Source organism: Trachypithecus francoisi, unplaced genomic scaffold (genome assembly GCF_009764315.1).
Source record: "Trachypithecus francoisi isolate TF-2019V2 unplaced genomic scaffold, Tfra_2.0 Lachesis_group4, whole genome shotgun sequence".
Lineage (NCBI taxonomy): Eukaryota > Metazoa > Chordata > Mammalia > Primates > Cercopithecidae > Trachypithecus > Trachypithecus francoisi.
The window spans coordinates 19,681,456-19,707,320 of record NW_022681469.1 but is presented as its reverse complement, the minus strand read 5'-3'; the positions used below and the strand labels follow the sequence as shown (position 1 = coordinate 19,707,320).

Sequence of the window (25,865 nt, the reverse complement as noted above, 5' to 3'; positions counted from 1 at the left end):
TGCAGTGGCCTGATCTCAGCTCACTGCAAGATCCGCCTCCCGGGTTTACGCCATTCTCCTGCCTCAGCCTCCGGAGGAGCTGGGACTACAGGCGCCCGCCACCTCGCCTGGCTACTTTTTGTATTTTTTTTTTTAGTAGAGACGGGGTTTCACCGTGTTAGCCAGGATGGTCTTGATCTCCTGACCTCGTGATCCGCCCGTCTCGGCCTCCCAAAGTGCTGGGATTACAGGCTTGAGCCACCGCGCCCGGCCAAGTTACTCTTTAAAAGAGAGGAAAGTACGTATTCCCCAAGAAGCTCTTTCCACTAAGAGGCTGGTGGGCTGGGCGCGGTGGCTCAAGCCTGTAATCCCAGCACTTTGGGAGGCCGAGACGGGTGGATCACGAGGTCAGGAGATCAAGACCATCCTGGCTAACATGGTGAAACCCCGTCTCTACTAAAAATACAAAAAACTAGCCGGGCGAGGTGGCGGGCGCCTGTAGTCCCAGCTACTCGGAGGCTGAGGCGGGAGAGTGGCGTGAACCTGGGAGGTGGAGCTTGCAGTGAGCTGAGATCGCGCCACTGCACTCCAGCCTGGGCAACACAGCGAGACTCCGTCTCAAAAAAAAAAAAAAAAAGAGGCTGGTGGTTCCTATTGAATCATACTAGGCTTGGCTCTTTGCTGAATTACAGCCCATTCATGCTGAATTATAACCCATTCATAAGTTATATCACCAGTGCATAGTGTAGTACCTCACATATAGAAAGCTCTCAAATACTTGTTGACTGAATAATTAAACATACAGTAACTGGTAGAGCAAGTGACTTCTGAGATCTAACTTCATATATTCAGTTCCCATCTAATTATTATGTTATTGTGTGCTAAGCATATGCCAGGTACTTAGGATGCAAAGATAAATAATGCACAGACCTGGCTCTTAAGGAACTCTAACAGAAGTATACACAACCGGCTGGGCACGGTGGCTCAAGCCTGTAATCCCAGCACTTTGGGAGGCCGAGACGGGCAGATCACTAGGTCAGGAGATCGAGACCATCCTGGCTAACACGGTGAAACCCCGTCTCTACTAAAAAATACAAAAAACTAGCCGAGCGAGGTGGTGGGCGCCTGTAGTCCCAGCTACTCGGGAGGCTGAGGCAGGAGAATGGCGTAAACCCGGGAGGCGGAGCTTGCAGTGAGCTGAGATCCGGCCACTGCATTCCAGCCTGGGTGACAGAGCCAGACTCCATCTCAAAAAAAAAAAAAAAGAAAAAGAAAAAGAAATATACACAACTAAACACAATAACGTGATTGATGTCATCAGTGGAAATAAAGTATTAAGCAATAAGAGAAGGCAATGGAATGTTTATATCCATGGAATTGAGGTGCATCCTGCCTCATTTGGGAGGAGCAATCAGAATGGATCCCAAAGCTCAACAGCTACAAGATGCCCACGACTCTGCCATGCGTGCCACACACATCACATGCATCCAAGTAGATGGAAGCCAAGGGACTGCTTTCCTCCTCTATGGCTTAGTGCACTTTCAGAAAGGTGCTAGCAAACAGGCATGGTATCACAATAGTTATATCTTCTTTCTAATGGCAAAAATGAAGTAATGATTAGTTCCTGTATTAAGAACATCTCTCTCTTAGATGAATAGTCATCTTGTCTCTCTTTTCTTCATCCTATAAAATTCTAGGCTGGGCACGGTGGCTTATGCTTGTAATCCCAACACTTTGGGAGGCTGAGGTGGGAGGATCACTTGATGCCAGGAGTTTGAGACCAGCCTGAGCAACATACCAAAACCCTGTCTCTACAAAAAAAAAAAAATTTTTTTTAATTAGCCAGTTGTAGTGGCACATTCCTGCCATCCAGCTACTTGGGAGGCTGAGAAGGGAGGATCACTTGAGACCAAGAGTTCAAGGTTACAGTATGTACTTTATGATAATGTTCAAACAGTACTCCTGACTGTTAAGATGGTCTCAGAGCAGCAGAGCGAGGGACTTAGTGACGTGCCTGTAAACTACCTTAACACGGAGCTTCAGGAATATGAGAAGAATGTAAGACAGCACACAACAAAATAAATGTCATCAGTTGAGTGTGGAGTGTGTAGAGAAGTTTGCACATTTGGTGCCATCAAAACTTTTTCTTTAAATCAAATCTGAATACCAAATACACCTAGGGGCTGATTTGGTGGTTGTGGTGAAGGAGGAAGGAGATGGCCGGTCACGGTGGCTCACGCCTATAATCCCAGCACTTTGGGAGGTGGAGGCGGGCGGATCATGAGGTCAGTAGTTTGAGACCAGCCTGGCCAACATGGTGAAACCCTGTCTCTACTAAAAAATACAGAAATTAGCCAGGCGTGATGGCAGGCACCTATAATCTCAGCTGCTCGGGAGGCTGAGGCACAAGAATCACTTGAACCCAGGAGGTAGAGGTTGCAGTGAGCCGAGATCGCACCATTGCACTGTAGCCTGGGCAAAAGAGCAAATCTCTGTCTCAAAAAAAAAAAAAAAAGAAAAAAGAAAAAAAAAGAAAACCCTAGGCTAAGGACATAAATAGACAATTCTCAAAAGAAGATATACAAACCGCCAACAAACATGAAAAAATGCTCAATATCACTAATGATCAAGGAAATGGAAATCAAAACCACAATGTGATGCCACCTCACTCCTGCAAGAATGGCCGTAATTTAAAAATCAAAAAATAATAGATGTTAGTGTGGATGCAGTAAAAAGGGAACACTTCTACACTGCTGGTGAGAACGTAAACTAGTCCAACCACTATGGAAAACCGTGGAGATCCCTTAAAGAACTAAAAGTACAACTACCATTTGATCCAGCAATCCCACTACTGGGTATCTACCCAGAGGAAAATAAGTCATTGTATGAAAAAGATACTTGCACACGCATGTTTATAGTAGCACAAATCATAATTGCAAAAATGTGGAACCAACCCAAATGCCCATCAATCAACAGGTAGATAAAGAAACTGTGGTATGATAGAATGCTACTCTGCCATGAAAAGGAATTAATTAATGGCATTTGGAGCAACCTGGATGGGATTGGAGATGATTATTCTAAGTGAAGTAATTCAGGAATGGAAAACCAAATATCATATGTTCTCACTTATAAGTGGGGGCTAAGCTATGAGGATGCAAAAGGCATAAGAATGACACAATAGACTTTGGGGACTTGGGAAAAGGGTGGGAAGGGGGTAAGGGATAAAAGACCACAAATTGAGTATATACTGTTCAGGAGATGGGTGCACCAAAATCTCACAAATCACAACTAAAGAACTTACTCATGTAACTAAATACCACCTGTTCCTCAAAAACCTATGGAAATAAAAAGAAAAGGTGGCATGTGGTATGGAAGTAGTATATCTTAAGATGAAATTTGAAGTATAAAATTTAACTACCTGTCAGAACTGTTCCCAGGAAAACCTAGAAACAACCCAAATATCCGTTCACAGGAGAATGGATAAATAAACTGTAGTAAAGTCACAAAGGAATATTATATAGAATAAATGAACTATAGCTTCTTGCAACAATATATTCCTTAGAGCAATAACCTTTTATAAGTTAAAGACAGCTAACATATACACTCAGAAGGAAAGCAGAGGAATGATGAACTCTAGTCAGCATGGTGGTTACTAAATTGGGGAGGAGGGGCTGAGATGGAGAGGAGGCCACATAGATAATCATCAGGATTCATCATACCATATTAGATTATTATCAGATTCTAGTTTTCATGTAGATGATGAGCCACAGGGGTTTATTCCTTAATAAACTATTTAAAAAAACTGTTAAAAAAACTATAAATAGTTAAATAAAAGAGGGCCACTGGTGAGAGAGTGTCATCTTGAGCCAGAGAGTATGACCAACCCAATCCTGTGCAACTGAGGTAAAATAAAACTAAGTTTATAAATATATAACTAGGAGGAAACGCTCCTAAATATAAGAACAATGATTATCTTCAAATGATGGAACTGGGTATTGTATATTCTTCTTTCTGTATTCTGTATTTTCTGATTTTTCTAGAATCAACACGTTATTTGTATCATCAAAAAAAATTGTTTTGTTTGGTTTTGTTTTTGAGACAGGGTCTCGTTCTGTTGCCCAGGCTGGAGTGCAGTTACACAATCTTGGGTCCCTGAAACCTCCGCCTCCCAGGCCCAAACGATCCTGCCACCTCCGCCTCTGGAGTAGCTGGGACTATGGACATGTGCCACCACACCTGGCTCATTTTTGTTACTTTTTTTGGTAGAGCCATGTTGCCCAGGCTGCAAAAAAAGAGAAATCTTTACATCTAGCAAAATAATTTCTTCATATCATCTAATACCTAGTCTTTATTCACATTTTTCCAGTTGTCTCCAAAATGGTTTACTAGAATTAGGATCCAAACTAAGTACAACATTACATTCAGCTATTGTATCCCTTACACTTTTTTTTTAAGTTAGAGATGAGGTCTCGCTATGTTGGCCAGGGTGGTCTTAAACTCCTGGCCACAAGTGATCGTCCCCGTCTCAGCCTCCCAGTATGCTGTGAGCCACTGTACCTGGCCTACACTTTTTTTTTTTTTTTTCGAAACAGAGTCTCGCACTGTTGCCCAGGCCAGAGGTGCAATGGTACGATCTTGGCTCACTGCAACCTCCACCTCCCAGGTTCAAGCAGTTCTCCTGCCTCAGCCTCACGAGTAGCTGGGATTACAGGTGCCCACCACCACGCCCAGCTAATTTTTTGTATTTTTAGTGGGGACGAGGTTTCACCATGTTGGCCAGGCTGATCTCAAACTCCTAACCTTGTGATTTACCTGCTTCAGCCTCCTAAAGTGCTGGGATTACAGGCATGAGGCACCACCCCCGGCCCACTTACTTTTTTAATGGCTATATCTTCCCCACTGTTCTCCCAAGCCATTGATTTGTTGGAGAAACTGAGTCATTTGTGTTGTAGAATGCCCCATGTTACAAATTTGGTTGGCTGATACCATGTAGGATTGTTGAACATGTTCCTATGTAACTCAGATTGCCTTTACACTGGTAATTAGATGTAAAGGCTGAGTAGACTCAAGTTCAGTTACTTTATGCTTCTTAGGTGGTGCTAAGGATCAGTCGGCTCCCTCTGATCCCTCCATTGCAAAGCTCGCCTTCGACCTTTCATTTAACTGTTGGAGCAGCCATGATGATCATGCTGAGAGGCCTTCTTTTATTTAGGGTTGCAAAATAGTGAGTTCCTAATTCTGTCATTCTGTATCTGCTTTTTGACTGAAATTCTGTAAAGAAGAATTTTCTCATTGAACTATTTGATTACTCTCAAAATCAGTTTATACAGGGAAGGTGAGAGGAAGAAAAATTCTTTTATCAGTTTTCAAAAAAATAAACAAGTGCCCTAGCAACCTTCTATAGTAACCAACAAGGTTTTCTTTTTTTTTCAAGTATCATGAAACCATGGAGATTTTTAAAATTTTTATTTATTTGTTTTTAATTTTAAAATTGTATTTAAAATTTTTTATCTATTTATTTATTTTGAGACTGGATTATGAAACTGGCTAATTTTGGTATTTTTGGTAGAGACAGGGTTTCACCATGTTGCCCAGGCTGGTCTGGAACTCCTAGGCTCAAACAATCTGCCTGCTTGCTGGGGTTATGAGCCTTGAAACCATGGAGTGGGCCGGGCGCGGTGGCTCAAGCCTGTAATCCCAGCACTTTGAGAGGCCGAGACGGGCGGATCACGAGGTCAGGAGATCGAGACCATCCTAACTAACCCGGTGAAACCCCGTCTGTACTAAAAAATACAAAAAACTAGCCGGGCGAGGTGGTGGGCGCCTGTAATCCCAGCTACTCGGGAGGCTGAGGCAGGAGAATGGCGTGAACCTGGGAGGCGGAGCTTGCAGTGAGCTGAGATCCGGCCACTGCACTCCAGCCTGAGCGACAGAGTGAGACTCCGTCTCAAAAAAAAAAAAAAAAAAAAAGAAACCATGGAGTGTTACATATTTTATATGTATCAGTTAATTGCAAACATTATTTATTTTGATGTTTGAGCTGTCCAGCAAGAGTTCCTTTAAACTGGCTCCTGTGAACTGTAAAAAAATGTTTTAAATTGTGCTAAAATACACATAACAGGGCCGGGCGTGGTGGCTTAAGCCTGTAATCCCAGCACTTTCAGAGGCCGAGACGGGCGGGTCACGAGGTCAGGAGATTGAGACCATCCTGGCTAACACGGTGAAACACCGTCTCTACTAAAAAATACAAAAAACTAGCCGGGCGAGGTGGCGGGCGCCTGTAGTCCCAGCTACTCGGGAGGCTGAGGCAGGAGAATGGCGTGAACCAGGGAGGTGGAGCTTGCAGTGAGCTGAGATCCGGCCACTGCACTCCAGCCTGGGCGATAGAGTGAGACTCCGTCTCAAAAAAAAAAAAAAAAAAAAAACACATAACATAAAAGTTACCATCTTAACCATTATTTGCAACAAATTATTTTTATTGTAAATTGACAATTTATAAATGTATAAGTTTGTGGGTCACAGAGTGATGTCATAATTTTTGGGTACAATGTAGAATAACAAAATCAAGCTAGTTAACATAGCCATCACTTCAAATACTTAACATTTTTGTGATGAGAACATTTGAAATTTACTCTTTGCAACTGTGAAATGTATAATACTCTATTATTAGGCCGGGCACGGTGGCTCACACCTGTAATCCCAGCACTTTGGGAGGCCAAGGCAGGCGGATCACCTGAGGTCGGGAGTTCGAGACCAGCCTGACCAAAATGGAAAAACCCCGTCTCTACTAAAAAATACAAAATCAGCCGGGCATGATGGTGCATGCCTGTAATCCCAGCTACTTGGGAGGCTGAGGCAGGAGAATCGCTTGAACCCGGGAGTCAGAGGTTGCGGTGAGCCGAGATCGCGCCATTGCATTTTAGCCTGGGCAACAAGAGCGAAACTCCGTCTCAAAAAAAAAAAAAAAAACTCTATTATTAACTGTATTCACTATACTGTACAACAGAACTCAAAGTATAAAACGTATCCTTCCTGAGATTTTGTACCTTGACTATCATTTAAATTTTTTTTTTTTTTTTTGGAGACAGGGTTTCGCACTTGTTGCCCAGGCTGGAGTGCAATGGTATGATCTCGGCTCACTGCAACCTCTGCCCCCTGGGTTCAAGCAATTCTCCTGCCTCAGCCTCCCAAGTAGCTGAGATTACAGGCACCCACCACCACCTCCGGCTAATTTTTTGTATTTTTAGTAGAGACAGGGTTTCACCATGTTGGCCAGGCTGGTCTCAAACTCCCGACCTCAAATGATCCAACTGCCTTGGCCTCCCAAAGTGCTGGGATTACAGGCGTGAGCCACTGCACCTGGCCTTAAAATTTTTAAATGAGACAAAATATCAATTTCAAAACAGCATAAGAAAAAGTGAAATAGAGCAAATGGGTGAATAGAATAATAATTCATGCTATTACATGTTTAATGAACTGGCAGCAAGAGAAAAGTGGTCAAAGAAAGGCAGAGGAAACTGGTAACAAGAGGAAAATTGGTCAAAGAAACGCAGGGAGGGCCCGGGAGCAGCACCAGCCCCAGAGTGTGGGCCTGGGACTTGGGCCAGAACTGAGCCCTCCTGCAGGCATTTGGCTGCCCTGGGGGCCCGCTGCCTAAGGAAGGGGACAGGTGGGGCCCAGCACCTTGTGCCACCTCCCGCTCCACACACTCTGTCCTTTCCCCTCCCTTTGCAAAGAGTATTTTTCTAGCGCCTGAGCTGGACAGTTGTTTCTAAAACTATTTTGGTACCTGCTCCTGGGCCAGTCCCCAGCCCCAGTGTGTGTGTGGGCGTGGATGTGACTGGGAGCTCTGCTGGGCACCCGCAACTGGGGCCTAGTCAGGTGTGTGTGTTGCGGGGGGTGAGGGGCGTCAAGATGAGTTTCCCTGTAGATTGTACCTTGGGGTTTTTTCCTGCCATTTTGTTAAAATTAGCGCCATTTTAATATTTAAAATATTGATTTTTAATATTGAAAATAAAAGCATTTAATATCTCTTAAAAAAAAAAAAAGAAAGAAAAGAAAGGTAGGGAAACTTTGTTTCCTTCTAATTCTTGTAAGAATTAGAACCCAGGGATTCCATAATCATCTGGCATTCATTGGATGTTGCATCTATGGTTAGAAATGTACATGATAGGAACTCCCGGAATCTTGGAGATTCTTCTTTTAAGGTCCTGGTCAACCGTGGCCACGATGTAACATTTGTGCTGAGTTTCTCTCTGTACTAAGTAGTCATCTGTATAGGTTCCTTTGTGTGTGCACGGTAATCATTCAAACCTTGGATCCGTGGAGATCTCTTAGAGCCACTCAATACTTCTGCCCCAATTTCTCAATTTCAGCCATTACACAATCGGTTATATAAGGGATACACTTGGCCTACAGACAGTCCATCATTGACTGCACTTAGTCTGGTTTGGCTTTAATGGAAAAGTTGATAAAGTTGGTGTCAACAAGGATGTGGTAAGCTGGCCCAGCTGTGTATTATACTGGAAAAATAAGTAGGAAGGGTGTTGAGGAACTTCTCTTTCCTTTAGTATGTTGCAATCTTTCTTTTCTTCCTTTTTAGGTTTTAATCGATCCATTTCTTTAAGCCTCTGATGTCTGAGACTAAGCATTGGCTTCATGGTTGCATAATTCCTTGATTTCTTTTGCCTCTGCACACTCACATCACACTCTTGTTTCTTCCAGAATCCCATCTTAGCAATTTTTTTTTTTTTTTTTTTGAGACGGAGTCTCACTCTGTCACCCAGGCTGGAGTGCAGTGGCCAGATCTCAGCTCACTGCAAGCTCCGCCTCCCGGGTTTACGCCATTCTCCTGCCTCAGCCTCCCAAGTAGCTGGGACTACAGGCACCCACCACCTTGCCCCGCTAGTTTTTTGTAGTTTTTAGTAGAGACGGGGTTTCACCGTGTTAGCCAGGATGGTCTCGATCTCCTGACCTTGTGATCCGCCCGCCTCGGCCTCCCAAATTTTTTTTTGTTTGTTTTTTTGAGACAGACTCGCGCTCTGTCACCCAGGCTGGAGTGCAGTGGCATGATCTCGGCTTGCTGCAACCTCTGCCTCCTGGGTTCAAGTGATTCTTCTGCCTCAGCCTCCCGAGTAGCTGGGGCTATAAGCGCGCGACACCATGCCTGGCTAATGTTTGTATTTTTAGTAGAGACAGGGTTTCACCATATTGGCCAGGCTGGTCTTGAACTCCTGACCTCAGGTGATCCGCCCGCCTTGGATTCTCAAAGTGCTGGGATTATAGGCATGAGCCCGGCCCATCTTAGCCATTTTTAAGTGTACAGTTCAGTGGTGTAAAGTACATTCACATTGGGTTTTTTAATATAATGTTTTTATCTGCCCTTCATTTGTGTTTAGCACGTGTTGTAAAACTGCATAAGGCTATCAAGTAACCTGAGGAGTTATAGGCCAGGCGTGGTGGCTCACAACTGTAATTCCCAGCACTTTGGGAAGCCCAGGTAGGAGGACTGCTTGAGCCCAGGAATTTGAGGCTACAATGAGCTATGATGGCACCACTGCACTCTAGCCTGGGTAACAGAGAAAAACCTTGTCTTAAAAAAATAAAGAAGTTAGGCCAGGAGCAGCGGCTCACACCTGTAATCCCAGCACTTTGGAAGGCAGAGGCAGGTGGATCATCTGAGGTCAGGAGTTCGAGACCAGCCTGGTCAACATGGCGAAACCCTGTCTCTACTAAAAATACAATAATTAGATGGGGATGGTTGTGGGTGCCTGTAATCTCAGCTACTTGGGAGGCTGAGGCAGGAGAATGGCTTGAACCCAGGAGGCAAAGGTTGCAGTGAGCCGAGATCACGCCACTGCACTCCAGCCTGGGTGACAGGAATGCAACTCCATCTCAAAAAAAAAAAAAAAAAAGAAAAAAAAAGAAAAAGTTATAATAAGAAGTAGCTCTTAATGAAGACTTTTTATGGTTATTAATCTTTCTTTCACCATATTCTTTTTTCCCCTAGCTTTATAAGGTATAATTGACAAATACAATTGTATAAAACTAAGGTGTACAAAGTGATTATGTTATATATGTCTATATTGTGAAATAACTACCACAATCAAGTTAGTTAACACATCTATTGCCTTACCTAGTTACCAGGTGTGTCTGTCTCTGTGATGAGAATGCTTGAGATCTAGTCTCTTAGCAAATTTCAAGTATACATTATTATCAAATAATGTCACTATGCTACATTAAATCTCCAGAACTCACTCATCTTATGACAAAGTTTTTATCCTTTGACCAACATTTCCCTATATCCCCTACCTCTTAGCCCCTGCAGCCACCATTTTACTCTTTCTGTGAGTTCATCTTTTTAAAATTTGACATATAAGTAAGATTATATAGTATTTGTCTTTCTCTGTCTGACATATTTCACTTAGCATCATGCCCTCAAGGTTTATTCTTGGCTATTATGAATAATGATAATGTCGTTGCAAATAGCAAGATTTTCTTTTTGTGACTGAATAATAATCTATCGTGTCTCTATATGTACATGTGTGCATGTGTATATGTATATATATAACAATGTATCCATTCATCTACCAGTGGACACTTAGGTTGTTTCTGTGTCTTGGCTATTGTGAATAATGCTGCCAATGAACATGGGAGTGCAGATGCCTTTTTGACATACTGATTTCATTTCTTTCAGATATATACCCAGAAATGGGCTTGCTGGATTATATGGCAGTTCTATTATTAATTTGTGGAGCAATCTCCATAATGTTTTCCATAATGGCTTCTACCAACAGTGTACAAAGGTTCCCTTTTGCCCATATCCTTGCCAACACGTATTAGCTCTTGTCTTTTTGATAATAGCCATCTTAATAGGCATGAGGTTATATCTCCTTGTTGTTTTAATAAAATCACATTGTTGTGCAACCAATTTCCAGAACTCTTTTCCTCTTGCCAAACAATATCCACACCCACTCCTGTCCTGCGAACTTTGTTTTTAGAGAATGGAGTCTTGCTGTGTTGCCCAGGCTGGACTCTAACTCCTGGATGCGAAGTTTCCTCCCACGCCAGCCTCCTGAGTAGCTGGGACCACAGGTGCACACCACCATGCCTTCTGGGACCACAGGTGCACACCACCATGCCTTCTGGGACCACAGGTGCACACCACCATGCCTGGATCCACATTGTTGTTGTTTTTGTTTGTTTGTTTGTATTTTCAGACAGAGTCTCACTCTGTCACCCAGGCTGGTGTGCAGTAGCATGATCTTGGCTCACTGCAACCTCCACCTCCTGGGTTCAAGCAATTCTTCTGCCTCAGCCTCCCGAGTGGCTGGGACTGCAGGCATATGCCACCACACCCAGCTAATTTTTGTGTGTTTAGTAGAGATGGGGTTTCACCATGTTGGCCAGGCTAGTCACAAACTCCTGACCTCAGGTGATCTGCCCACCTCGGCCTCCCAAAGTGCTGGGATTACAGGCATGAGCCACTGTGTCCGGCCTACATTGTACTTTTTAATGTAACCTAAGAACAAAGGAATCTTTAATAATCCTTTACCAGCCAGACACAGTGGCTCATGCCTGTAACCCAGGGCTTTGAAAGACTGAGGTGGGAGGATCACTTGAGCCCAGGAATTCAAGACCATCCTGGGTAGCATAGCAAAATGCCATCTCTAAAAAAAAAAAAAAGAAACAAAAATTATTGCCCTTACATGGTGGCAGATGTGTGTAGTCCTAGCTACTTGGGAGGCTGGGATGGGAGGATCGCTTGAGCCCAGGAGTTCGAGGCTACTACAAGCTATGATCATGCCACTGCACTCCTGCCTGGGTAACAGAGCAAGACTCTGTCTCAAGAAGAAAAGAATAATTCTTTACCCCGATCATTTTATTTCAGTGAGAAAAAGATAAGGATGTGTTTAGATGGAATCATTCAAATGCTTTCCAAAGCAGGTACCCAACAGCAGCCACCGTACCTGGCTTCCTGTGACTTTTGACATGACTCCATCAGTCTTTGATAATTTCCTCGCTCTCTGACGCAAGTTGTCTCTGACTTGTCTTGTTCCTTTTCTACCCTAGACTTGGAATCATTCATTCTTCTGAGGAAAGCTAGGGTCCATATTGATTTTTAAAATCTTTCTTTCTTTCTTTTGTTATTTCTTTCTCTTTTTTTGAGACGAGGGCTGGCTCTGTCACCCAGGCTGGAGTGCAGTGGCACAATCATGGCTCACTGCAACCTCTGCCTCCTGGGCTCAAACCATCCACCCACCTTAGCCTCCTGAGTAGCTGGGACCGCAGGTGTGTGCCACCATGCCTGGCTAATTTTTGTATTTTGGGTAGCGACGGGGTTTCACCATATTGCCCAGGCTAGTCTTGAACTCCTCAAGCGATCCTCCTGCCTCAGCCTCCCAAAGTGCTAGGATTACAGGCATGAGCCACCACTCCTGGCCTTAAAATGTTTCTTACAGGTGCCTCTTCCTTCCTGTATGACTAAGGCACTTGTACCTAGGAATCCAAGATCCAGCTGACAAATTTATTTAAAAGTTTTGATAAACATATGAGAAAATATTCAATCTCCAGGATAAGGATGATATTTTAAAAATATATTCAGTCTCACTAGAAAGCAAAGATATGCAACTATAAATTTTGTCACTTCTGTATTGGGTAAATGTTAAAAATTTGAGAATAACCAGCTGGGAAAAAAGTAGAGAAAACTCTCATGCACCAAGTATTAGAAAATAAATAGATACTACCTTTGCTTGGCAAGCAGTATGACAAATGTATCAAAATGTAGACTATCCTTTGATCCATCATTTCCAAATCTAGGAATGTATTCTAAGGAAATAGTTGGAGATATATGCATAAAGATATAGGCACAAACCTGATGATTAAAATATTGTTTATAGTAGTATAAAAGGGAAACAATATAAATGATTGTTCCCAAATATATCCCCAGCACCTAACATGCAATATGGTAGGTATCCAGTGAATATTTCTTAGGTGAACTAATAAGTGAATATCCAGCTACAAGATGTTGGTTACATAAATGCAGGTGCATCTATAAAATATAATACTTTGCAATCATAAGCTGGGCACAATGGCTCATGCCTGTAATCCCAACACTTTGAGAGGTCAAGGCAGGAGGATTGTCTGAGCCCAGGGATTCAAAACCAGTCTGGGCAACAGAGTGAGACTCTATTGATACAAAAACATTAAAAATTAGCTGGGCATGGTGGCCCAGGCTTGTAGTCCTGCTTACTCAGAGGGCTGAGGTGGGAGGACTGCTTGAGTCCAGGAAATCAAGGCTGCAGTGAGATCTGTGATCACACCACTGCCCTCCAGACTGGGTGACAGAGTGAGACCCTATTTCAAAAAATAATAATACTTTGCAATCATTAAAAAATGGTGAGGTAGATTTACAGTTAATGACTGTGGTAGGCAGAATAATGGTCCCACAAATATGTCCATAGGCAAATCCCTGGAACCTTAAAATACATGCAACTACATGGCAAGGGGGAATTAAGGTTTCAGACAGAACTAAAGTTGCTAATAAACTGGCCTTAAAATGGGACAATTATCCTGGGTTATCCAGGCAGACGTGGTGTAATCACAGAGGTCCTTGGAAGAGGGAGAACCAAAGTCATGGCAGCATGAGAATGACTCAGCTGAAGCTGCTGGCTTTGAAGATGGAGGAAGAAAGCCATGAACCAAGCAATGTAGGCTTCCTCTAGAAGCTGGAAAGGGAAAGGAAGTGGATTCTCCCCTGGAGTTTCCAGAAAGGAATGAAGTCCTGCCAACAATATGACTTTGGCCCAGTTAGACCCATTTTCAGACTTCTGACCTATAGAACTGTAAGATAAATTTGTGTTGTTTTAAGCCACTAAATTTGTGATAACTTGTCACAGCAACAATAGGAAACTAATAACACTTTAGAAACATTTATAAGACATACTGATAAGTCTTAAAAGTAGGTTACAAAATAACTTTGTGTTGTTGTTATAGTTTGAATATATCCTCCAAAACTCTTATGTTGGAAACTTAATCCCCACTGCAACACTGTTAAAAGGTAGGATCTTTTGGGAGGTGTGTAGGTTATGAGGGTTCAGCCCCCACGAATGGATTAATGCCACTATGGAAAGGGCTTTGGAGAGCGGATTTGCTCTGTCTTGCTCTTCTGCCTTCCTTCATGGGAGAACTCAGCAAGAAAGCACTCAGATGCTGGTGCCTTGATTGTTGTCTTCCCAGCCTTCAGAACTGTGAGATAATAACTTTCTGTTCATTATAAATTACCCAATCACAGGTATTCTGTTATAGCAGAACAAAATGGAGTAAGACACATGTGATTTCATTTGTGCATATACATTTGTCTGTATATGCGTAAAGACATCAAGAAGGATGCTCATGAAAAGTTAAATTTAGACTTTTGTTAATAATCATTATACATCTATCTAAGAGTAGCTGAAGAAAAGATATTTTCTTCTGGTATAACCAAAAGACTGGAAGTAGGTGATTACTGGCATAGGTTCCTGGAAGGAGAAATGACCACCCAACGGTCTTGGGGACCCAGTGAATCCACAGTAAGATGGACTTTGGCCAGGACTGCATTTATTACCTCATCTGCCCACTCTAGCAAAGGGGACCAGGATGACATGGTCTCTGTGTATAAATGTTAACTAAAACCCTGTGTCTCATAATCCTCAAAATAGTTGGGTATTCCCTAGTGTACTGTCCCTGAGTAAATGGTGATAGGTCCTTTTGGGAAAGGACTGAGGATATCATTAATGTACATGTATATGGTAGTCATTACATGACTGTATACATTTGCCAACTCTCATAGAAATGTACACTTTAAATAGGTGGGTTTCTTTGTATAATAAAGCTATTTTTGAGGGAGTAGAGTGATGGTTGAAAAATTACTATTGGGTACAATATTCACTATTCAGGTGATGGGTACATTAAAAGCTCAGACATCACCACTATGCAATATATGCAGGTAAGAAACCTGGACTTGAAATTCAGAGGATCATAGAGGCTACTGTGAGCAACAAGCAAAAAAACCTAAAGAGATTGACAAATTCCTAGATGCATACGACCTACCAAAATTGAACCAGGAAGAAATCCAAAACCTAAACAGACCAATAATAAGTAACAGAATCGAAGCCATAATAAAAATTCTCCTAGCAAAGAAAAGCCCAGGACCCAATGGCTTCACTACTAAATTTTACCAAATATTTAAAGAAGAAATAATACCAGTCCTATTCAAACTATTTCAAAAAGGAGAAGAGGGGCCGGGCACGGTGGCTCAAGCCTGTAATCCCAGCACTTTGGGAGGCCGAGATGGGTGGATCACGAGGTCAGGAGATCAAGACCATCCTGGCTAACACAGTGAAACCCCGTCTCTACTAAAAAATGCAAAAAGCTAGCTGGGCGAGGTGGCGGGCGCCTGTAGTCCCAGCTACTCGGGAGGCTGAGGCAGGAGAATGGCGTGAACCCGGGAGGCAGAGCTTGCAGTGAGCCGAGGTCCGGCCACTGCACTCCAGCCTGGGTGACACAGCGAGACTCCATCTCAAAAAAAAAAAAAAAAAAAAAGGAGAAGAGGAGGGAATCTTTCCAAACTCATTATATGAGGCTAGTATTACCTTGATACCAAAACCAGACAAAGACACATCAAAAAAAGAAAACTACAGGCCAGTATCTCTGATGAACATGGATGGAAAAATCCTCAACCAAATACCAGTAAACAAAATTTAACAACACATTAAAAAGATCATTCATTATGACCAAGTGGGATTTATCCCAGGAATGCAAGGATGGTTCAATAGGTGCAAATCAATCAATGGGATACATCATATCAACAGAATGAAGGACAAAAACCATGTGACTACTTCAACTGACAGTGAAAAGAATTTCATAAAATTCAATATACCTTCATGATTAAAAAAAAAAAAAACCTAAAAAAACTGGATGTAGAAGGAACACACCTCAACACAATAAAAGCTATATATGACAGACCCACAGCTAGTATCATATTGAATGGCTAAAATTGAAAGCCTTTCCTCTACTATCTAGAACAAGACAAGGATGCCCACTTTCACCACTGTTTTTCGACATAGTACTGGAATACCTACCTAGAACAATCAGATAAGAGAGAAATAAAGGGCGTCCAAAGTAGAAAAGAATAAGTCAAATCATCCTTGTCTGCAGATGATATGATCTTATATTTGGAAAAACCTAAAGACTCCACCAAAAAAAAAAAACCATTAGAACTCATAAATTCAATAAAGTTGCACCAGTACCATTTCTGCATGCCAACAGCAGTACCATTTCTACATGCCAACAGCAAACAATCTGAAAATGAAATCAAAAAAGTAATTCCATTTATAATAACTACAAATAAAATGAAATACCTAGGAATTAAGTAGTGAAATATCTCTACAATAAAAACTATAAAACATTGATGCAAGAAATTGAAGAGGACACACGCAAAAATGGAAAGATATGCCATGTTCACTGGTTGGAAGAATCAATATTGTTAAAATGTCCAAAATACCCAAAGTAATCTATAAATTCAATGCAGTCCCTAGCAAAATACCAATGACATTCTGCACAGAAATAGAAAAAAAAAAATCCTAAAATTTATGTGGAACTATAAGAGACCCAGAATGGCCAAAGCTATCTTGAGAGAAAAGAACAAAACTGGAGGAATCACAGTACCTGACTTCCAAATATACCCCAGAGCTATAGTAACCAAAACAGCATGGTACTGGCATAAAAACAGACACGTAGACCAATAGAGCACAATAGAGAACCCAGAAATAAATCCATACATCTACAGTGAACTCATTTTTGACAAAATTGCCAAAAGCATCTACTGGGGAAAGGACAGTCTCTTCAAAAACTGGTACTGGGAAAACTGGATATCCGCATGCAGAAGAATGAAACTAGACTCCCATCTCTCACCCTATACAAAAATCAAATCAAAATGGCTTAAAGACTTAAATCTAAGACCTCAGACAAGGAAACTACTACAAGAAAACATTGGGGAAACTCTCCAGGACATTGATGTGGGCAAAGATTTCTTGAGTAAAACCCATAAGCACAAGCAACCAAAGCAAAAATGGACAAATGGGATCACACCAAGTGAAAAAACCTTCTGCACAGCAAAGAAAACAATCAACAAAGAGAAGTGACAACCCACAGAATGGAGAAGATATTTGCCAACTACCCATCTGACAAGGGATTAATAACCAGAATATAGAAGGAGTTCAGGGCCGGGCTTGGTGACTCATGCCTGTAATCCCAGCAATTCGGGAGGCCGAGGTGGGTGGATCATGAGGTCAGGAGTTTGAGACCAGCCTGGTCAATATGGTGAAACCCCATGTACAGGACAAGCCGCAGACAAAACCCCTCAGATACCGAGTTAAAGAAGGAAGGGGTTTATTCGGCCGGGAGCATCAGCAAGACTCCTGTCTCAAGAGCCAAGCTCCCTGAGTGAGCAATTCCTGTTCCTTTTAAGGGCTCACAGCTCTAATGGGGCTCCATGTGAGAGGGTTGTGATCAATTGAGCAAGCAGGGGGTATGTGACTGGGGGCTGCATACACTGGTAATTAGAATGGAACAGAATAGGACAGGGATTTTCACAGTGCTTTTCTATACAATGTCTGTAATCTATAGATAACATAACTGATTAGGTCAGGGATCAATCTTTAACTACCAGGCCCAGGGTGCAGCACCGGGCTGTCTGCTTGTGGATTTCATTTCTGCCTTTGAGTTTTTACATCTTCTTTCTTTGGAGGCAGAAATTGGGCATAAGACAATATGAGGTGTGGTCTCCTCCCTTACCCGTATCTACTAAAAATACAAAAATTAGCGGGGGGTGGTGGCACATGCCTGTAGTCCCAGCTACTCAGGAGGCTGAGGCAGAAGAATCGCTTGCACCTGGGAGGCAGAGGTTGCGGTGAGCCAAGATCATGCCACTGCACTCCAGCCTGGGCAACAGAGCGTGACTCCATCTCAAAAAAAAAAAAAAAAAAAAAAAGAAGGAGCTCAAACAACTCAATAGGGAAGAAAAGTAATAATCCAATTTGAAAATGGGCAAAGGATCTGAATAGATATTTCTTAAAAGAAGACATACAAATGACAAATGGGTATAAGAAAAGGTGCTCAACATTTCTCTGATGATTAAAATTAAAATTTTATTTTAATGCAAATTAAATGCAAATTAAAATTAGAGTGAGAGATCATCTCACCCCCTTAAAGTGGCTTTTATGCAAAAGACAGGCAACAACGAATGCTGGAGAGGATATGGAGAAAAGGGACCCTCGTACACTGTTGGTGGGAATGTAAATTATCACAACCACTATGGAGAATAGTTTGGAAGTTCCTCAAAATACTAAAAACAGGATGACCATGTGATCCAGCAATCTCACTGCTAGGTATATGCCCAAAAGAAAGGAAATCAGTTTATTGAAGAGACATCTGCACACTTCTGTTTATTGAAGCACTATTTACAATAGCCGAAATTTGAAAGCAGCCTAAGTGTCCATCAGCAGACAAATGGATAAAGAAAATGTGGTACATATGCACAATAGAGGACAATTTAGCCTTAAAAAGAATGAGATCCCATCATTTGCAACAGCGTGGATGGAACTGGAGGTCATTACGTTAAGTGAAATAAGCCAGGCACAGGAAGACAAACTTCACATGTTCTTACTTATTTGTGGGAACTAGAAGTTAAAACACTTGAACTCATGGAGACAGAGAGTAGAATGATGGGTTACTAGAGGCTAGAAAGGATATGGGTGGGGTGTGCTGTGGGGGTGGTTAATGGGTACAAAAAAATAGAAAGAATGAATAAGGTCTAGTGTTTGATAGCACAACAGATGCTAAAAATAAAAATAGCCAGGCACAGTGTTGCAGGGCTGTAGTTCCAGCTAATCAGAAGACAGACAGGAGGATCCCTTGAGCCCTGGAGTTCAAGACTACAGTGAGCTGTGATCATACTACTGCACTCCAGCCTGGGCAATAGAGCAAGACCCTGTCTCAAAAAATAAAAAAAAATAATAATAATTTAGTTGTACATTTTAAAATAACAAGAAATATAATTGGATTGTTTTTAACACGAAGGATAAATGCTCAAGGTGATGACTACCCCCATTTACCCTGATGTGATTATTACACATTGTATCCCTGTGTATGAGATATCATGTGCCCCATAAATATATATACCTACTATGTACCCACAAAAATTATACATTATAAAAAAGAAACCTGTACTTATACTCCCTAAATATATAAAAATTAAAAAAAAAAAACTAAAACTATTATTTATTTATTTATTTATTTTTTGAGGCAGAGTCTCGCTCTGTCACCCAGGCTGGAGTGCAGTGGCCGGATCTCGGCTCACTGCAAACTCCGCCTCCCAGGTTCACGCCATTCTCCTGCCTCAGCCTCCCAAGTAGCTGGGACTACAGGCGCCCGCCACCTCGTCCCGCTAGTTTTTTTTTTTTTTTTTTGTATTTTTTAGTAGAGACGGGGTTTCACTATGTTAGCCAGGATGGTTTCGATCTCCTGACCTCGTGATCCACCCATCTTGGCCTCCCAAAGTGCTGGGATTACAGGCTTGAGCCACCGCGCCCGGCCTAAAACTATTTTTTAAATCCCAGGTTTAATTTATTTTTTTCCAGTCTCAGTAGTGCTCACTCTCCATCATCACAACTACTAACCAGAGACTAGAATTAGACCTGGGTATCATTCCAGTGTGTCAGTGAAATTGAAAAAGAAACTTATAGGAACACCAGAGACAAAGAGAACTCAATCATGGGGGGAGGTGGGCACAAGCTGCAAACAATCAAAAATCACATCGACAAACGACATCGGACTTTTTTTTTTTTTGAGACGTTTTGTTCTTGTTGCCCAGGCTGGAGTGCAATGGCACGAGCTCGGCTCACTGCAACCTCCGCCTCCCAGATTCAAGCAATTCTCCTGCCTCAGCCTCCTGAGTAGCAGGGATTACAGCACCCGCCACCACGCCTGGCTAGTTTTTTGTATTTTTAGTAGAGACAGGGTTTCACCATGTTGGACAGCCTGGTCTTGAACTCCGGACCTCAGGTGATCTACCTGCCTCAGCCTCCCAAAGTTCTGGGATTACAGGCGTGAGCCACCGTGCCTGGCCAACATCAGACTTCTTAGTAGCAACTCTGGACACTAAAATAATGATGTGATGCCTTAAGAATTCTGAGGAAAATATATTTCCAACTAAAAACTGTCATTCAAATATGTAGTAGAACAAATATCTTTTCAGACATGTATATAGCATAAAATTATTTGCTGAATAATGTACTCCCTCAAAAATATGGGAACAAATTCAGGGAAAAAGACATGGTGGTATAAGAAACAAGGGCTCCAACTTGAGTACAAGAGAGGTGAAGGGGGCCGGGAGCGGTGGCTCACACCTGTAATCCCAGCACTTTGGGAGGCCAAGGTGGGCAAATCATGAGGTCAGGAGTTTGAGACCAGCCTGGCCAATATGGTGAAACCCCATCTCTACTAAAAAAAAATACAAAAGTTAGCCGAGCATGGTGGCACATGCCTGTAGTCCCAGCTACTCAGGAGGCTGAGACAGAAGAATCACTTGAACCAGGGAGGTGGAGATCGCAGTGAGCTGAGATCATGCCACTGCACTCCAGCCTGGGTGACAGAGCGAGACTGTGTCTCAAAAAAAAAAAAAAAAAAAAAAAAAAGAGAGAGAGATGAAAGGAATACTCTGACTAATGGTGGGGACATATTTCAAGACAGGTCAGAAGCAGGTCAGAAGGCTCCAAGATAGGCTCAAGCAAGATTAAATACACAAATACCTCATTTATCAACACATCAATAACATGTTTATTAACATTGTGAGAATTCAGAGATGAGTTACATAGAAAACTAAGCAAATGAGAAGACAATTAGAAGGTGTACAAGAAAGGAAAAGTATTAATAAGATACTTCATGGATCAGCCATAAAAACTATTTATTTGGTCCTAAAACTGAACACTGATTCAAGCAAAAATTGACCCAACTGTATTAGGAGGATGGGGAGATAGGAACTATCCGTGTGTGGGGGGTATGTGTGTGTGAGAGAGAGTGTGTGGGCACCAAATCCTCATATTTCATTGCAATATGATAAATGCAATGCATTTAGACTGAAACTCTCATATTTAGTTCTGAGAAGCAGAGGAAGCTGAGCAAAGCAAAGAGTCAAAGAGACAAGCCATATTTGTAGGAAGTACTTTGCCCTGCAGAAGAGAAGACATCATTGTGAACAGTTCCACAGCTGCTTATCAAATAAGATGGAGAAGAGTAAATGCAAAATTTGAAGTCAGGTAAATGCCTGCTAAATAGGTGGGCACATAGCCGTGGAGTCCCCCTACATGTATATTCATCAAAATAGCTGGCCCAGGAACACTCTTCCTTAAAGAAGAGCAACCACACAGACAACACAGCTGAGAGTCTATAGAAAATTAACAGAAGAGGAAAAAAAAACCAGAAGGGAAAGGAACAAAAAAATCAAATGGTGGACAGAATATTAATAGAAAATAGATAACTAGGATATTCATGTATAGGAAAGCTATCACCAAACATTTTACTCTGACAGTGTATTAGTCTGTTCTCACATTGCTATAAAGAAATACCTGAGACTGGGTAATTTATAAAGAAAAGAGGTTTAATTGGCTTGAGGTTCTGCAGGCTGTAGAGGAAGGCAGCATCTGCTGGACTTCTGGGGAACCCTCAGAAAACTTACAATTATGGTGGAAGGCGAAGGGGGAAGTAGGAAGCAGGCTCATCTGATATGGCCACAGCAGGAGGAAGAGAAGCAGGGGAGGTGGCATACACATTTAAACAACCAGATCTTGTGAGAACTCAGTCACCACACAGTGCCAAGCAGGGGATGATGCTAAACCATTCATGAGAACTCAGTCCCCATGAGCCAGTCACCTCCCTTCACGCCCTACCTCCAGCAGTAGGGATGATACTTCAACATGAGATTTGGGTGGGGATGCAGATCCAAACCATATTGGACAGAAAGGTAGAAAGTAGTATTAGTACACTGATACTAGGTCGGTGCAAAAGTAATTGCGGTTTTTGCCATTACTTTCACTGACAAAAAATGCAATGACTTTTGCACCAACTTAATGCATTTAAGATATCATTTAGGGCTGGGCGCGGTGGCTCACGCCTGTAATCTCAGCACTTTGGGAGGCCGAGGCGGGCGGATCACCTGAGGTTGGGAGTTCGAGACCAGCCTGACCAACATGGAGAAACTCCGTCTCTACTAAAAATACAAAATTAGCCGGGCGTGGTGGCGCATGTCTGTAATCCCAGCTACTCGGGAGGCTGAGGCAGGAGAATCACTTGAACCCGGGAGGCGGAGGTTGCGGTGACCCAAGATCTCGCCATTGCACTCCAGCCTGAGCAACAAGAGTGAAACTGCCTAAAAAATATATATATATATCATTTAAAGGTGATAAATCAAATAGTAGGACTGAGGTTATTTTGCAATACCAAGTTAAACACAAAATGTAGAAAAAAACACTAATTTCATAATTGAATTATAGTGTGAAATGATAGGTGTGTTTCCAAAAATTAAAGGTTAAGGGCATAGAGTAAGACCCTGTCTCAAAAAAATAAATAATAATTGTACATTTTAAAATAACAAAAAGAATATAATTGGACTGTTTGTAACATGAAGGATAAACGCTAGAACAAAAATATAAACCTTCCAAATTGTTGGAAGTAACATACACAAAATAAAGCAAATGGATAAACTCATGGAGGATTTTTTTTAAGGTTTAAAGGAGAGAGAATGACATAAAATAATGTGATAGATGTATGCTCAAACATACCTCTGGGGTCAAAAATGCAAATAGGCTTAACTTACCTATTAAAAGAAAAAGATTGGCAGATTGGACCACAAAGCAAAATCTAACTCTGTGCTGTTACTTCTACTCAGAACAGAGTGATGCATAAATGTTGATAATAAAAAGATGGGCACTAATACAATTAGGCAAATCTAAATAAAAAGAGAGCAGGTGTCACAATCAAACAAGGTTGAATCCGGGTCAAAATCATTAAGCAAGTCAAAGAAACACACTTTGAATGATAAAGGATCCATTTCTCAATGACGATATAACAATGATGAATATGTAGCAAAGAAACTGGCATCAATATTCAAAAACAAAAATAGTAAGAGTCATAAGGACAGTAGAAACAGAAGATTACAAGTCATGAGAGTTGACATGAAAAAGGAGTAAATCTTATAGGCAATCTAAATATCACAAATAATAAAGAATAGATTGTAAATATAGCTTACGCCTTGAAAACAAAGAATAGGATCCATAGCATGTTCAATAAAACTGGCTGTACCTTGGGTCACAAAGAAAACAACACTAAACACTTACACAGGTGCTTACTATGCCCCAGCCATCCTTCTAAGCAATTCATGTATGTTAACTTACTTAATACCAACAGCTTTGACATGTATATATATTATGATTCCCATTTTGCAGATGGGGAGACTAAGGCACAGAATGGTTACATCACTTTTGCCAAGATTGCAGAGAGCATGCTAGTGAGCAGCAGAGCTGGAGTTTAACCCAGGCAGCCTGACTCCCAATCTGTGCTCTTAACCACTAGGCCAGAGACTTTTTTCAATAAGGTCTCAAAGTAGAAACACTGCAGATAGTTTCTAATCACAATGCCCTAAAAGCAGAAGTTGATAGTAAAAACAAAAAAGCTTAAGAACTCTGCCACCTAAAATTTAAAAAGAAAAAAATAAATGAATGAACCAACCAATCAACCAAAGAAACAAACAGTTAACAAACAAAAACTCCCTTTTAAGTTTTGGGTAAAAGACAATCCATACTGGACTAGAGTTAAAGCTCAGAAGACAAGGTCTTTAATTTTTATATTAATAAACAACAACAACAAAATGAGTGACTTAAGGATCTTATCAAGAAGTTATAAAAACATAATTGAAATAAAAATAAGGAATCCACAAAGAAAAATGAAATTAATGAATTTATGAATAGAAAAAACTGTACTACCAATAAATAAGTGAAAGAGCTGGTTCTTTGAAAAAAAGGTAAACCAATAAAACAGAAGAGGCTTTAAACAAGCAAAAGAAACGAAAACATACAAAATATTTTAGATCTTAGATAAATTCACAGAAGTGGAAAATCCTGGCTAAAGAGTATGAACATTTATAATTTTGACAGATATTGCTGATACGCCATATACAAAAGATTTTTCCAATTTCCATCTCCACCAGCAATGAATGGAACCGATTGTTTCCTCACATGTTCAGCAACACAGTATTAGCCATTTTTATTTTTATTTTATTTTATTTTTTTTGAGACGGAGTCTCGCTCTGTCACCCAGGCTGGAGTGCAGTGGCCGGATCTCAGCTCACTGCAAGCTCCGCCTCCCGGGTTCCCGCCATTCTCCTGCCTCAGCCTCCCGAGTAGCTGGGACTACAGGCGCCCGCCACCTCGCCCGGCATGGAAGATTTCTTCATAAAGTGTTTAGGGCCGGGCGCGGTGGCTCAAGCCTGTAATCCCAGCACTGTGGGAGGCCGAGACGGGCGAATCACGAGGTCAGGAGATCGAGACCATCCTGGCTAACACGGTGAAACCCCGTCTCTACTAAAAAATACAAAAAACTAGCCGGGCGAGGTGGTGGGCGCCTGTAGTCCCAGCTACTCGGGAGGCTGAGCCAGGAGAATGGCGGGAACCCGGGAGGCGGAGCTTGCAGTGAGCTGAGATCCGGCCACTGCACTCCAGCCTGGGCGACAGAGCGAGACTCCGTCTCAAAAATAAAATAAAATAAAATGTGTCAACCTAAAAGATGAAAGGTAGTGCCTCTGTATAGTATTATAGATAAATGTCTATTTTTTTCTGTTTTGTTTTGTGGTTATAGTCTTTGCCAGAATTGGAATCTGTTTTGCTTGAGTCATGATAAGAAGTTGGAAATTTTTCTCCTATTATGTATGTTGTATTACTTTAAATAATATTAAACCTATTTTTCTATAAGTGCTTCGTTGGATTCCTCTATGAAACTGTCTGGTCCTAGTTTTTTTGTTTCGTTTTGTTTTGTCCTGTCTTTGAGACGGGATCTCACTCTGTTGCCCAGGCTGGAGTGCTGATGCACGATCACGGCTCACGGCAGCCTTGAACTCCTGGACTCAAGTGATCCTCCCACCTCAGACTCCCAAGTGGTTAGGACTACAGGCATGCACCACCACGCCTGGACAGTTTAAAAAATTTTTTTTGTAGAGACAGGGTCTTGCTATGTTGCCCAGATTGCTCTTGAAATCCTGGCCTCAAGCAATCCTCCCGCCTTGGCCTCCCAAAGTGCTGGGAATACAGGGCAACATTCTTGATTTCTTCTATAGTAACTGGTCTGGATTTTCTGTCCTTTCTGAAACCAGTTTTGTTATCCTTTTTTATGGATAAGCCATCACTGTAATTCACATTTTTTACAACAAAGCATCCTGCATCTTTTTTTTTTTTTTTTTTTTTTGAGATGGAGTCTCACTCTGTCGTCTGGGCTGGAGTGCAGTGGTGCAATCTTGGCTCACTGCAACCTCTGCCTCCCAGGTTCAAGCCGTTCTCCTGCCTCAGCCTCCTGAGTAGCTGGGATTATAGGTGTTTGCCACCATGCCTGGCTAATTTTTGTATTTTTAGTAGAGACAGGATTTCACCATGTTGGCCAGGCTGGTCTCACACTCCTGATCTCGTGATCCACCTGCCTTGGCCTCCCAAAGTGTTGGGATTACAAGCATGAGCCACTGCACCTGGCCTTTTTTTTTCTTTTTGAAATAGAGGTTCGCTCTGTCCCCCAGGCTGAAGTGCAAT

General features: G+C 41.9%; 1 pseudogene; it reads right to left on the bottom strand.

The window, feature by feature from the left end:
• Positions 1-8,004: 8,004 nt before the first annotated feature.
• On the bottom strand, positions 8,005-8,703 carry LOC117072574 (annotated as a pseudogene).
• Positions 8,704-25,865: the final 17,162 nt, after the last annotated feature.